We start from the raw sequence: 10,880 nt of genomic DNA, 5'->3' as shown, positions 1-10,880 counted from the left end.
CACAAGGTGTATGATTCTTAGGTAACAATCACCACTTAAACAAGAGCAAATTTAATGCAGCATTTCAACTAAATACAGCAACTTAGTTGAAAGTTTGAGAATGGCAAGGTTCACCTGAAACTTACATGCAGGATGTTGCAATGCGAGGTTTCTAAACTCAGTCACACACACAAGTACCTTCCCCTCGGTGAATGACTCACCTGCCAATTCGTCAGCTCTCAGCAATGGGACCCGTCCTGAAACGGTCTCTTCTTCTTCAGTGTTGATCTCAAAAGAAAAGATTATCCTTGGTGGTGTTCCAGCTCAGGGGGAGATCAAGGACTACAGCCCACTGCAGTCCCTACAGGAGCTCTTTGCTTAGGACCCTCATTTAGGACCGTCATTTATAGGACCTTGAGATACTTGACTTTAGTCAGAAAAATTTCCATTCGGGCCATAATCCTGGTGAAGCAATCCCAGAAATTTCTCCCAGCCGTGTGGTTCCAGTGCTCCTGGTACCTCTCAGGTCATGGAATCATAGAGTCACAGAGTCATAGAATGGCTTAGGTTAGAAGGGACATTAAAGCCCACCCAGTTCCAACCTTGTGCCGTGGGCTGGCTGCCCCCCACCAGCTCAGGCTGCCCAGGGCCCCATCCAACCTGGCCTTGGCACCTTCAGGGATGGGGCACCCACAGCTCTCTGGGCAGCAGTGCCAGGGCCTCACCCCCCTCTGAGATCAGGCCATGATTCAAGGAGCAAGGGTTCCAGCAACAATCAGCAAGTGCTTGACTGCCCCAACTCACTGCACCTGTGCAAAGGCACAGTGGGGGCTTATGCTAAAATCTCAGTACTCCAGGGAGACTTCAAAGCCATGGTGTCCCCCATCTTGGGTCACTCCCTGTCCCCCTGAGCCCCCTGAGCACCTCAGTTTGTCCCTCAAATACTCCCTCTGAAAGGAAGATCCAGTGTAGGCCAGTCTACTAGATCAAACTGGCAATAGCTGGTAGGAGTACAACACCAAAGGAATTATTTCTTGTGCAAACGAGCATCTGTAATTTAAGCAGAAGTTTTTTCTCATAGCTCAGGAAAACACTAATGAGGTTATTACTATTACATTTTGAAGGCAACTGGGTGAGCAAAAAGCAAGGCTTAGCCATGAGGTGGCACTCTGAGCATGCTGTTTGGCTGAGATGTCATTCAGAATGTTCCTGGGCGGGAGGAAATTCCTTCAATTCAATGATATGACATAAACATCATGAGCTGTGATTCATTTCAGGCTAACACCCTTTGTTTCTTTCTGCAAAATTAATCATCCAGCTATATTTGTTGCACTGCTTTAAAACACGGGAGTCCTAGGAACAGAAGCACTGCAACTCCATGTTTTCGTCATGTTTCATCGTAGTTATTACTTGGCTTTATAATTTTGCCAAAGAAGACAAATTCCACTATTTGTTCTCTGTAGCAAACTGGCACGTCTTGGCATCTGTTCTGAATTTGTTTCTGTCTTTGTTTTCATCTCCCACTACCAAGCTGATCTCAAAATAGGAACCTGAATTAATGGTATCCAGGTTTTTCACATAAACCCCTTCTTAACCTTTTCAGCCATTTAACTGCATTTGCAGTCTCCTCTATTGTTCTGCATGAGGTCTCACTTAGGAAGGATTTCACTTGAGACCTTTTTTTTAGGATTATACTTCTAGACAAAATGTAATATTTGAAGAACCTTTTCTGTCAGTTGCCTTGATTTATTTTCTTCTTATTATTACTAATACTTCTTTTTTTTCTTTTTGCGTTATAGTGGCTTCTACTCCAATAACAACCAGCAGTTTATTAGCGTGTTGGCTGCACATTATTGCTTCTACAGGAAGAGTTGCAGTTAGGGTAATTGAAGGGTGAAACGAAAGGATTTGTGGTTAGCATTGCAGAACAGCACTGCAGACTGTAAAACTGCTGTTCTGCTTCCTGCAGCCAGAATTTCCTTACTGGTATCAGTGGGAGAGAGACCAGGCTTCTCAGTGCATCGGTAAGCACTACTCAGCTGCAGAAGAGAAGGCTGAAAGGTTTTTGCATATTAGTCTCCTTTCCCTGCAGCACATTTGTAAACCCTTTTTTAACCATTTCAACCAATGGACCACTGAAACCAGCTCCAGTGCTCCCAGTCCCAGTTCCCGCCCTGCATCCCCTCACCCTGGTGCTCGGTGTATTCCTGCCATTCACCACTCCTGTCCCCAAAGCCCTTAACAATGCGGTGCTTGTTACTGGGAAAAGCATGAGCTCATCCTTTGTAATCAGCCGATCGTGTTCGCTGCCATTTCAAAGGAGGTTTTGTGGCAATTTATGAATGCATTCAGCCAAGCCAGTGCTATATAAACTTTGGTTGAATCTTCAGGGAGTAAAAAGGAGTGGATTAAGTTCTCGTGTCTGCTGTAAGAATAGGTTTTGTGAATATGGGGAAGCCCCGGTTATTCAGATAATACAGTTGTGTTTCTGTCCAAATACAAGATCTCTGAGAGGCTCAGGTTGTAGTCTGCAGGCACCCACACGGCCGGGTAACACAGATAATCCTCTGATCCTCTGACTTTCAGGGCTGGAGGGAAACAAAGATGAGAAAATGAGAAATGCAAATGAGTAATTCTGACAGTGTGAAGGAAAGAGTTTGTTGGAGCCTAAGCCTGCCAAAAATAGCGCTGAAACAACCTCATTTTAGACAAGTGAATTCTAATCACATGTAAATTGCATTTTTTAGATTGGATTCACTGTAGCTTTCAATTTAGGGACCTGCCTGAGGTCTCTGTGGGTCTATAGTTCCTATAGTTTCTAAACTCTCTGCAGCCTTTTCTCCATTTGTGAGAGCAAAGAACAAAACCTTGGTAACATGATGCATGCTTCTTGGCTCCTGAGAATCAGGCAGCTGATGCCTTCTGGGTATTAACTGCCCCAAAGGGCCTGAGAGATAAAGCAATGGTGCTGTGTTGTAGCCAGTTACCATCAGGAGCAGAAGTAGGCAGCCAGGATGAGTTTTCCCACCGCACATCTGGGTACAACAAAGCAGCTGTCTCTGCGTCAGTTCCTTCTTTCCATTACCTCAAATATTAAAGAACAGTCCGACTTCTGGACTTGGAGCATTGCATAACCTAGTTAAGTTATATAATCTACTCAAGAAAACATTCAGCGTTGAAGCTGAAGGCATCTTCATGGGTTTGCTGTTGGACCTCAGGAGTTTGCTCCACCACAGGTCCGCTCTTCCCAGCCATTCCAAATGATGGCTTGTTGAATTCTTTACTGAGGAGTCACACCACAGTCCACTAGTGTCATAGGAAGGGCTGCTATAGCTTCTCTGAGATTTCCTACGCTGGTCTTGTCTGCATTAGCAGACAATGGCTGGCCATTTTTTCACTTCCTTGACATTGTTCTTTGAAACTTCTCTGTAACTGAGAGCAGCCTACAAAAAACACCACAGATGCAAAAGTCTTCACATTCTTCTACTTTCAATTTCATAATGAGCCTGGCTTTGAATCTAAAAATTAGCAGCTCAGCCTCTCCTCCTAGTGCAGTGAGGGCAGCAATCTCTTTACGTAACACGGGGAAATGGCAGAACTCCGCCAGACGGCAGCGAGCTCGGTGGGGAGCGAAGCCTTCAGATCCACATCTATTGTTTCCTATACTGACTCATCTGAAATCAGTTTTGTATTGTTTCTCATTTTTAGATGTAATGTAATTCTGGTTTAATTTTTTTCTCCCAGCTGCACAGCTGTCTTTTATAACGCACACAGGTTATATTAAACTGAGCACTAATTATCACTGCACCAAGAGGCAGCAGCACTGGGACTGTAGATGAAACAGAAAACAGAGCTACAGCAAAAAGTACAGCAGATTAAACCTCACTCATGACCTTTTAAGTCTTGTGGGTTAGCTCTGAGCTATACACTGCAATAAAGTGGAATTTCCTGGCTTCAGCAGAGAGATACTCACGTCTTTTTGCTCTAAAGCATAAAGCATTACTGCTTAAGAGAAAGGAGAATCATCCTCACCATGTGCCAGGCTGTGGGCTGACTTTTGCTTTTCCTGATAACACACACAAGCACATATCTGACAGTCAGCTCTTTATGATAGTTTATATACTCTGTTGCTAACGTGCACTCAAGAGCATCAAAATAATTAAATCCCGTAGTATCCAAGAAAGTAAATAAGTCCTTGTAATGTTAGCAGCTTACAGGTGGCATGGAGGAACAGAATGCTGGGGGATTGATGTGTTTCCAGACATCACGAAATGAAGCTCTGCCAGAGCTGAGAGATATCCTCCCTCTGTCTCGTGTTTTAATCCTGCGTCTTTTCTTCTTTCCATTAAGATAAAATACGCTTCCTTAATCCGCAATATTTAAGTTGGGTTTGTTTTTTTTTTTTTTTTCAGGTAAAGCCTAAATAGCCGGTATTCTGCCACTTCAGAAAAGCTGAGTGCCATCAGCTAACGGCCATGAATATTTCAGCGCATGTCATTATTATTTCACAACGGTAAATGCTGCAGGGAAGAGCTGGGAGAAGGCAGCACTTTGCATTCAGCTGCACTTGGGGATGAGACGTGCAGAGTCACAGGACTGGGGACAACCACTCAGCCCTCTCTCTTTCCCAAAGCATCTCCTCGTGTGCAAAGGACGTGTTTGTAGGCAGCTCACACTGCACTCTTGTGCAGGGAAGTCTGCGGCAGGAAGCCCTCCTGTCCCCCTGTGCATCCCCAGCCACCGCTAGGTGATCTTCCAACCCCTTATTTGCCACCCCATGACTGAAGGGAAGCCCTAAACAGCCCGCAGAACGTTCCACAGAGATGCTATTCATGAAAATATTCCGTGCTGCTTTGCAGAACGCGAGCGGTAGTTTTGGGTTTCCTGGGAAGAAAGCCTATTAAGCAGCCTTTCTGGGGGATTGCCATGGCAACCCTCACACAATGCCAGCGGCCCAGATTTGCCTCAGCCCCTTGTTTCTGAGCTGACAGCAGTGATTTTAATGCTCCTTGAACCAAATCTTTGCATGCAGAGAGCGCTTTAGAAAAATGCTTTTAATCAGGGCCGGTTGTTCTCGCTCCTTTATTCAGCTGAAGTGAGCGGGGTCGCCTTTCAGCGCCGCGGCCCTCTCTTGGAGCTGCAGCTGGGGAAGGGCCACAAAAGCAGTCCTGCGTTCTGTGATTTCAGTATCCTTCCATGGTGGAGGCTCCCTGCAAATGATGCTCGGGTTTGTTTGCACAGGGGATGCTTTTCACGGCCTGCAGCCATAAGCAGGGCTGGCTTGTGGCACAGGCTGGTGACATGGGAGATGGGGAGCCTCAGCCAGCAGCTGAGGGCGTAGCTCGGAGCTGCTCCCCTGCGTGGGTGAAGCCATTCGCCATCTGACCTGGGCACACCACGCTCCGGGCTGCCAGCGAGCCAGCATATGGGCAGGGAGTTGGACACAGTTCATTGCGGATAGGAAATAAAAACCAGTGTGTCTGACAAATGTGACCCAGCCCCTACAGCAAGCAGCCCGCATCCAGGGCTGTGGGTCCTTGGCAGTCCCTGGAGGGATTAGGTCAAATGTTTTATTAGTCCCAGGGGCCTGGATTGACAAGGCTGCGCACTGAGCACGGGGTGCTGTGCCCGTGCTCCCCAACACATGCACCTCCTGCGAGGGGAAGTAAATCAGAGCTCCACGTGCCATGTGTTCCTGTTGCTTTGTCACGTCTGCTGAGGGCCAGACAGCAGCCCCCTCGCTGCTGCATGCGGCTCACTGTATGCATTGGCAGCACTCCTCGGATGAGTGGCTGTGTGCTGTGAGCATCCGGCCGCAGCAAACATGCCAAGGAGAGCGCTGAGCGCTTCTGTCTTACAGGTCCGTGTAAACACTGGGAACAGAGGGAGCTCCTGAGTCGCTGCACCTAGGCCTGGGCTATCTCAGGTAACCCCATAAACTGATCCTCCTCAGGCGGAGCTGCCTCAGGGTGCCCAAAGCTCTGTGCAGCCACATCCATGTGTGAATCATACCCTGGCAAGGGTCTGGGAGAAAGGAGCTCCCTAACACAGGGGCTGGTGGCAGAGGTGATGCAGCAGATTCCTTTGAGCTGTAAGCGCATTTATATCCCTAACCCATTTGCCTGTGGCCAGAACCCCTTATTAATGCCTCGGCTGGCAGGAAGCCACTTCTGTGTTAATCTGCACTGCATGCAGCTGGTGGCTCCTGACAGGCTGCCTTGCTGGAAGGGGTGCTCCCACCCCACAGAATTGGTCAGCATGCTGTGGGGCAGGGAAAGCAGGCATTATCTGTGTCTATCAAAGCAAAGAGAGAAACTATAAACTCTAACTTACTGTTTCGTTGCAAAAGAAGACCCTTTGTGCTTTATCTGGAACAAACATAGCCATCAGAAACACAGCAGCCTGCACACAATGACATTTTGGGGGCCATCCCATCGCTATGGGTACCAGGGTGGTCCCAGCCCGACCACTTTGGTTATCTCTGTGCTCACACAGTGCTCCGGGCACTGCAGTGACCACATGGGTGGGATGCACTGTTGGGATGTGCCACTGGAGAGGCTGCCCCACTGCCTTCTCTTGGCAGTTTGCAAAGACAAAGCACAAATATTTGTGTGTGAGGGAAAATGATAAATACAGAATGATGCATTTTGCCTGAGGACCGGTGGCATTTGCTTTACCATGCTATGCTTGTGAATGTTTGTAAACATGGTGGGAATTTACCATACTACAGCGGCAACTGGGATCCGCTGATTTTTTAAGTGCATGAATGAATGGAGAACATTGTGTTTTTTCCTTTCCCTTAAAGGACAGCCTCCTCCCTGCTGGCTTCTGAGGTACTCTGCAGACCATTCCCGCTGAGCCGGTGACAGAGGAATGAGCTGTGCAGCACCCAGTCCAAAACCCTGCTCCAGCCAGAAGCTTCAGATCTGCAGGATGGTCTGTGAGCACCACAGAGGCAGCTGGAAGAACCTTCAAACCTCTGCTGGAGCATTTGTAGCTTCTTGCGCTGTGAACCAAAGTCTGCAGCTCCACAGACAGGTGAAGCCTTTTAAGTACAAAGCAGGTTAGAAATTCAAGTGGAGAGTGCCCACATGGCACCAGCAGGAGATGGGCAATGAGCCAGGGGCTTCCTGATGCCTTGAGCCACAATCAGTGCTTGAAGTCCCCATCGCTACACCACTGCCCATCCATGTGCCCCGTTCCCCTGCGTGCAGCTGTGCTCCTTCCAGCCACATGTGGCTGTGTGTGCCCCTAAGGACCACATCCCCTGCCACTTCCTTCAGGGAAGCAGAGAGAAGTCACTCCCTGGTTTAATAAAGATGGAAAAAAAACCACATGTCCAGCAAGTCAGCTTCACAGATATGTGGAAATAGCTCCTGCGGAGGGAGCGTGCATGGTGCAGCGCAGCCAAAGCACAAGGAGGAACTCAACCAGGGACCCAAGCACTGATAAAGCTCCTTAAGGCCTAAAGCTCAGGTTTGGCAATGCTGAAGGACAGCAAGCTGAAAAAATCCAGTGTTCAGGCATTCCCAGGCTTCCTGTAGTTCAGAGTGCTTTTACTATGTTGAAATGTTGAGCGTCCCCTTTCCTCAGGCCCAGTTATCCCAGCTGGAGGGCTGAGGGGTGGTGCCAAGGTGGACTGCTGGGCAGCCAGGATAACCTCCAGCACGATGTACCCTTGCAAATTCTCCTGTAACGGCTGCGAGAGCCTTGTTGAGGCTCACATTTCTATTGTGGAATAAGGTTTAAGATGCTCTGAGCTTGACTCATCTGGGTGTGCAACATTACAGACAGTTTTTATGTGGTTGAGTCTTCTGGCAAGAAATGGATTTCAACTGCTTGCCTGACACAACTCAGCTGTACCTGCGATGGGGCTTGCCAAATAGCCCCTGGCACTGTACTAATCCTCCCTCATAAAGTCTAAGCTTCACGTGCAGCTCCCCGCTGCCTCTCTACTCCTGGGTTTACGACACATAGAAGACATGAGATAATTCATTTTATTTATTTCACTTGCGTACTTAAGAGGTGCATTGCAATCTGATGTTCAGGTGGATCCTGGCTTTACCCATAGGTCGGGCCTCAAGTCTCTTGGAGATGCTCCTCGGAGACACCCAAGGTCAGGCTGGATGGGGCTCTGAGCACCTGATGGAGCTGTAGGTGTCCTTGTTCATTGCAGGAGTGTTCCCTTCCAACTCAATTCTGTGATGGCATGAATTAAATATACATACATATTCCTTTGTTTGAGACCTGCAGCATTTTGCATGACTTCTCCAGTGGAGACATCTCCCTCACACATGGCTCTCACCTCCAGCCTGCACCCAGAACAATGATCCAAGCATATGCTGGGATTCCTGTCCTGTTGGAGCATGCTTCCAGCAAAAACCCTGGATGAGTAATCTAGTACCCTCCCAAAGCTCCTGTTGCCTGCCAGCATGCTCAGCTGCATGAGAAGGAGGCAGAAACTGTCCCATGAGAACCCTTTTGATGGTGGAGTCCTGTCTGCAACCTCTCCTGTCACAGCCTCTCCGGGCAGCACTCATCAGGCACAGCTGTCTGATTTGCAGCCAGGCTTTGCTTGCCATTGGAGAAGCGTGGTAATGAATTCCCTTTGGGTCAGCGTCATCTGCCGCAGCAAACCAGACAGATGGGGCCTGAGGGAAGCATTTCCATAATGAAGCTGAGAGGCAGAATACCTCCACGGATGGCAGGAGTTCCCCTCTGTTAACAACATTCTTAACAAACACTTTTGATAATCTTTTCCCACTAACTGCTCTCCTCAGAAGTCTCTTCATTCAATTTTACTGCTTCTCCTTTTGGAGAGCTCCTTGAGCTTTCTTACAGCCCCATTCACGGGCTTTTATTGTGTTTCAGTCACTTATGGACACCTTTATTGATTTGCTCTAACTCCAAGTGAGCTATTAACTATGCAGTTAGTTACTGCATATGTGAAACACCAGTTGGAAACGTTGAATGTAGCCCCCTCCATTAAACTCAGGGTGTTCTTCTTTTCCCATCAGAAATGAAAGGAAACAAAGAAGATGTGTGTGAGGCGCAGCAAAGTGAGCCAGAAGAAGGCAAGAGTGGGAGGAGTATGCTAGTGGCTTTCCTGTAAGTAACTTTCCAATGGCTCCTTTTCCGTCCCTTGAAGCCCAAAGACATGCACAACATAAATGTCTTTATTCAGGCAAAATTCCTTGGCCAAACACTGTCAGAAATATTCAACACATCACATTCGTACCTGTGGGCACACATCCATGCACATGGTCATGTCCAACTACCAGTGACAAGCCACACCACTGGGACAAGACATTAGGCCTCTCAGCTTTCCTCAAGAATCACAGCATCATAGAATCATAGAATCATTTGAGTTGGAAGAGCCTCTTAAAGACCATCTGATCCAACTCCCCTGCAATGAACAGGGACACCCACAGCTCCATCAGGTGCTCTGAGCCCTATCCAGCCCTACTTTGGGTGTCTGCAGGGATGGGGCATCCACCACCTCTCTGGGCAACCTGTGCCAGTGCCTCACCACCCTTATTGTAAAAAACATCTTCCCTATATCCAGTCTAAATCTCTCCACTTTTAGTTTGAAATAATTTCCCCTTGTCCTATCACAACAGACCCTGCTAAAGAGTCTGTCCCCTTCTTTCCTATAGCCCCCTTTAGGCACTGAAAGGCGACTCTCAGGTCTCCCTGGAGCCTTCAGTTCTCCAGAATACAGTCTCGGGAGGTTTCAGGAGCTGAGACCTGCAGAAAAACAGCAGGTACTGTGAGCACTGATAAAACCAAAGACGGGAGCAACACTACATTAAATATGGGTTTGGAATTTAATTTTAAAACTCATCTCATTCCATGTCCGCTGCCTTTAGCTAATTTTCTTCCCAAGATAACTCTGCTGTTGCTAAGCCTTCCAGGAGAGAAACTCATGTTTCTAAGGGCCGTTACTGTTGACACAGCGGGACTCCAGCTGAAAACTAATGCGATGTGAAGGCTGGGTCTGCAGGACACCCTGGTGCATGTCACTGTGCCCCTGGCAGCTCGGTCAGAGCACATTTGACAGAGCTCAGTGCTGAGAATAAGGGTTGCAATTGTGCTGGTGAGGTGGGTGGTGGGAGATGGGCTGTTCCTATGGCATGGGGGAGGGATGGGGGCGAGGGGGCTGGGGAGGAGGGCTGCCTTCATTTTGCTCCCCGGGCGCCTAATTGCAGCAGCATACATAGTGATAAGCTGCTGAACTGCCTTTCATCAGCCAGGAAACCCAGCATGTGAAAAAATTCGGGATGTCATTGAATGCCTACATAGCTTGCTGCCTGACCTGCCGGCGTGCACGCAGGACCCAGAAAATAAAAGTAAATCCACAGCCAGCACTGACACAGCAGGAGCCCCTGACAGCATCGTGATGAGAGAGGAGCAGGGATTGGGTGATGAAAATTAGTTCCCTTCTGACATGCCACATGCTTCACTTCTCCCTCTTTTGGTCCACAGCCCGTGTGACACAGTGCTCCCAGCTGCACACGGGTGGCTCGGCTGTGAGGGGCTCATGCATTGGAGGCCGCGAGCCTGGACAACCTCATGTGTGTTTTAGTTCCCAGATCCAACTCTTGGACATAGAGCTTTTGCAGGAAACCTGTAGTTTGCTTATTTATTTATCCAGCTCTTCCTGTGACTTCCAAGCAACGCTTTCGTTGTCTTTATGCTAATCTGAGCGCTGCTGAATAGAGAGGCCTTTCCCCCCCAGTTCTGTCCTGCAAGAGGTCATCTTTATTCAAGAGCTATGAATGATGTGCGCCGGGTACTAATCGCACACAAAGAGCCACGTCCGGAGCCAGCCAAGCATACAGCTGTCCCTTTGTTCGCAGGGATGGAGATGGAACCTAAAAAGCGCTCCTGACCCAGGGACA

The 10,880-nt window shown here is 48.3% G+C and overlaps 1 long non-coding RNA gene across 1 annotated transcript; it reads left to right on the top strand.

Moving 5' to 3' along the window:
• Positions 634 to 10,126, top strand: LOC110402058. The gene is made up of 7 exons (XR_002440871.1): positions 634 to 983; positions 1,779 to 2,003; positions 4,392 to 4,492; positions 5,840 to 5,905; positions 6,785 to 7,017; positions 8,997 to 9,087; positions 9,636 to 10,126. It is a non-coding gene; the product is annotated as an uncharacterized LOC110402058 (long non-coding RNA).

The sequence above is a fragment of the Numida meleagris genome, chromosome 6 (genome assembly GCF_002078875.1).
Source record: "Numida meleagris isolate 19003 breed g44 Domestic line chromosome 6, NumMel1.0, whole genome shotgun sequence".
Lineage (NCBI taxonomy): Eukaryota > Metazoa > Chordata > Aves > Galliformes > Numididae > Numida > Numida meleagris.
Note: the sequence above shows the minus strand (reverse complement) of the source record. Positions and strands in the feature narration are given on the sequence as shown.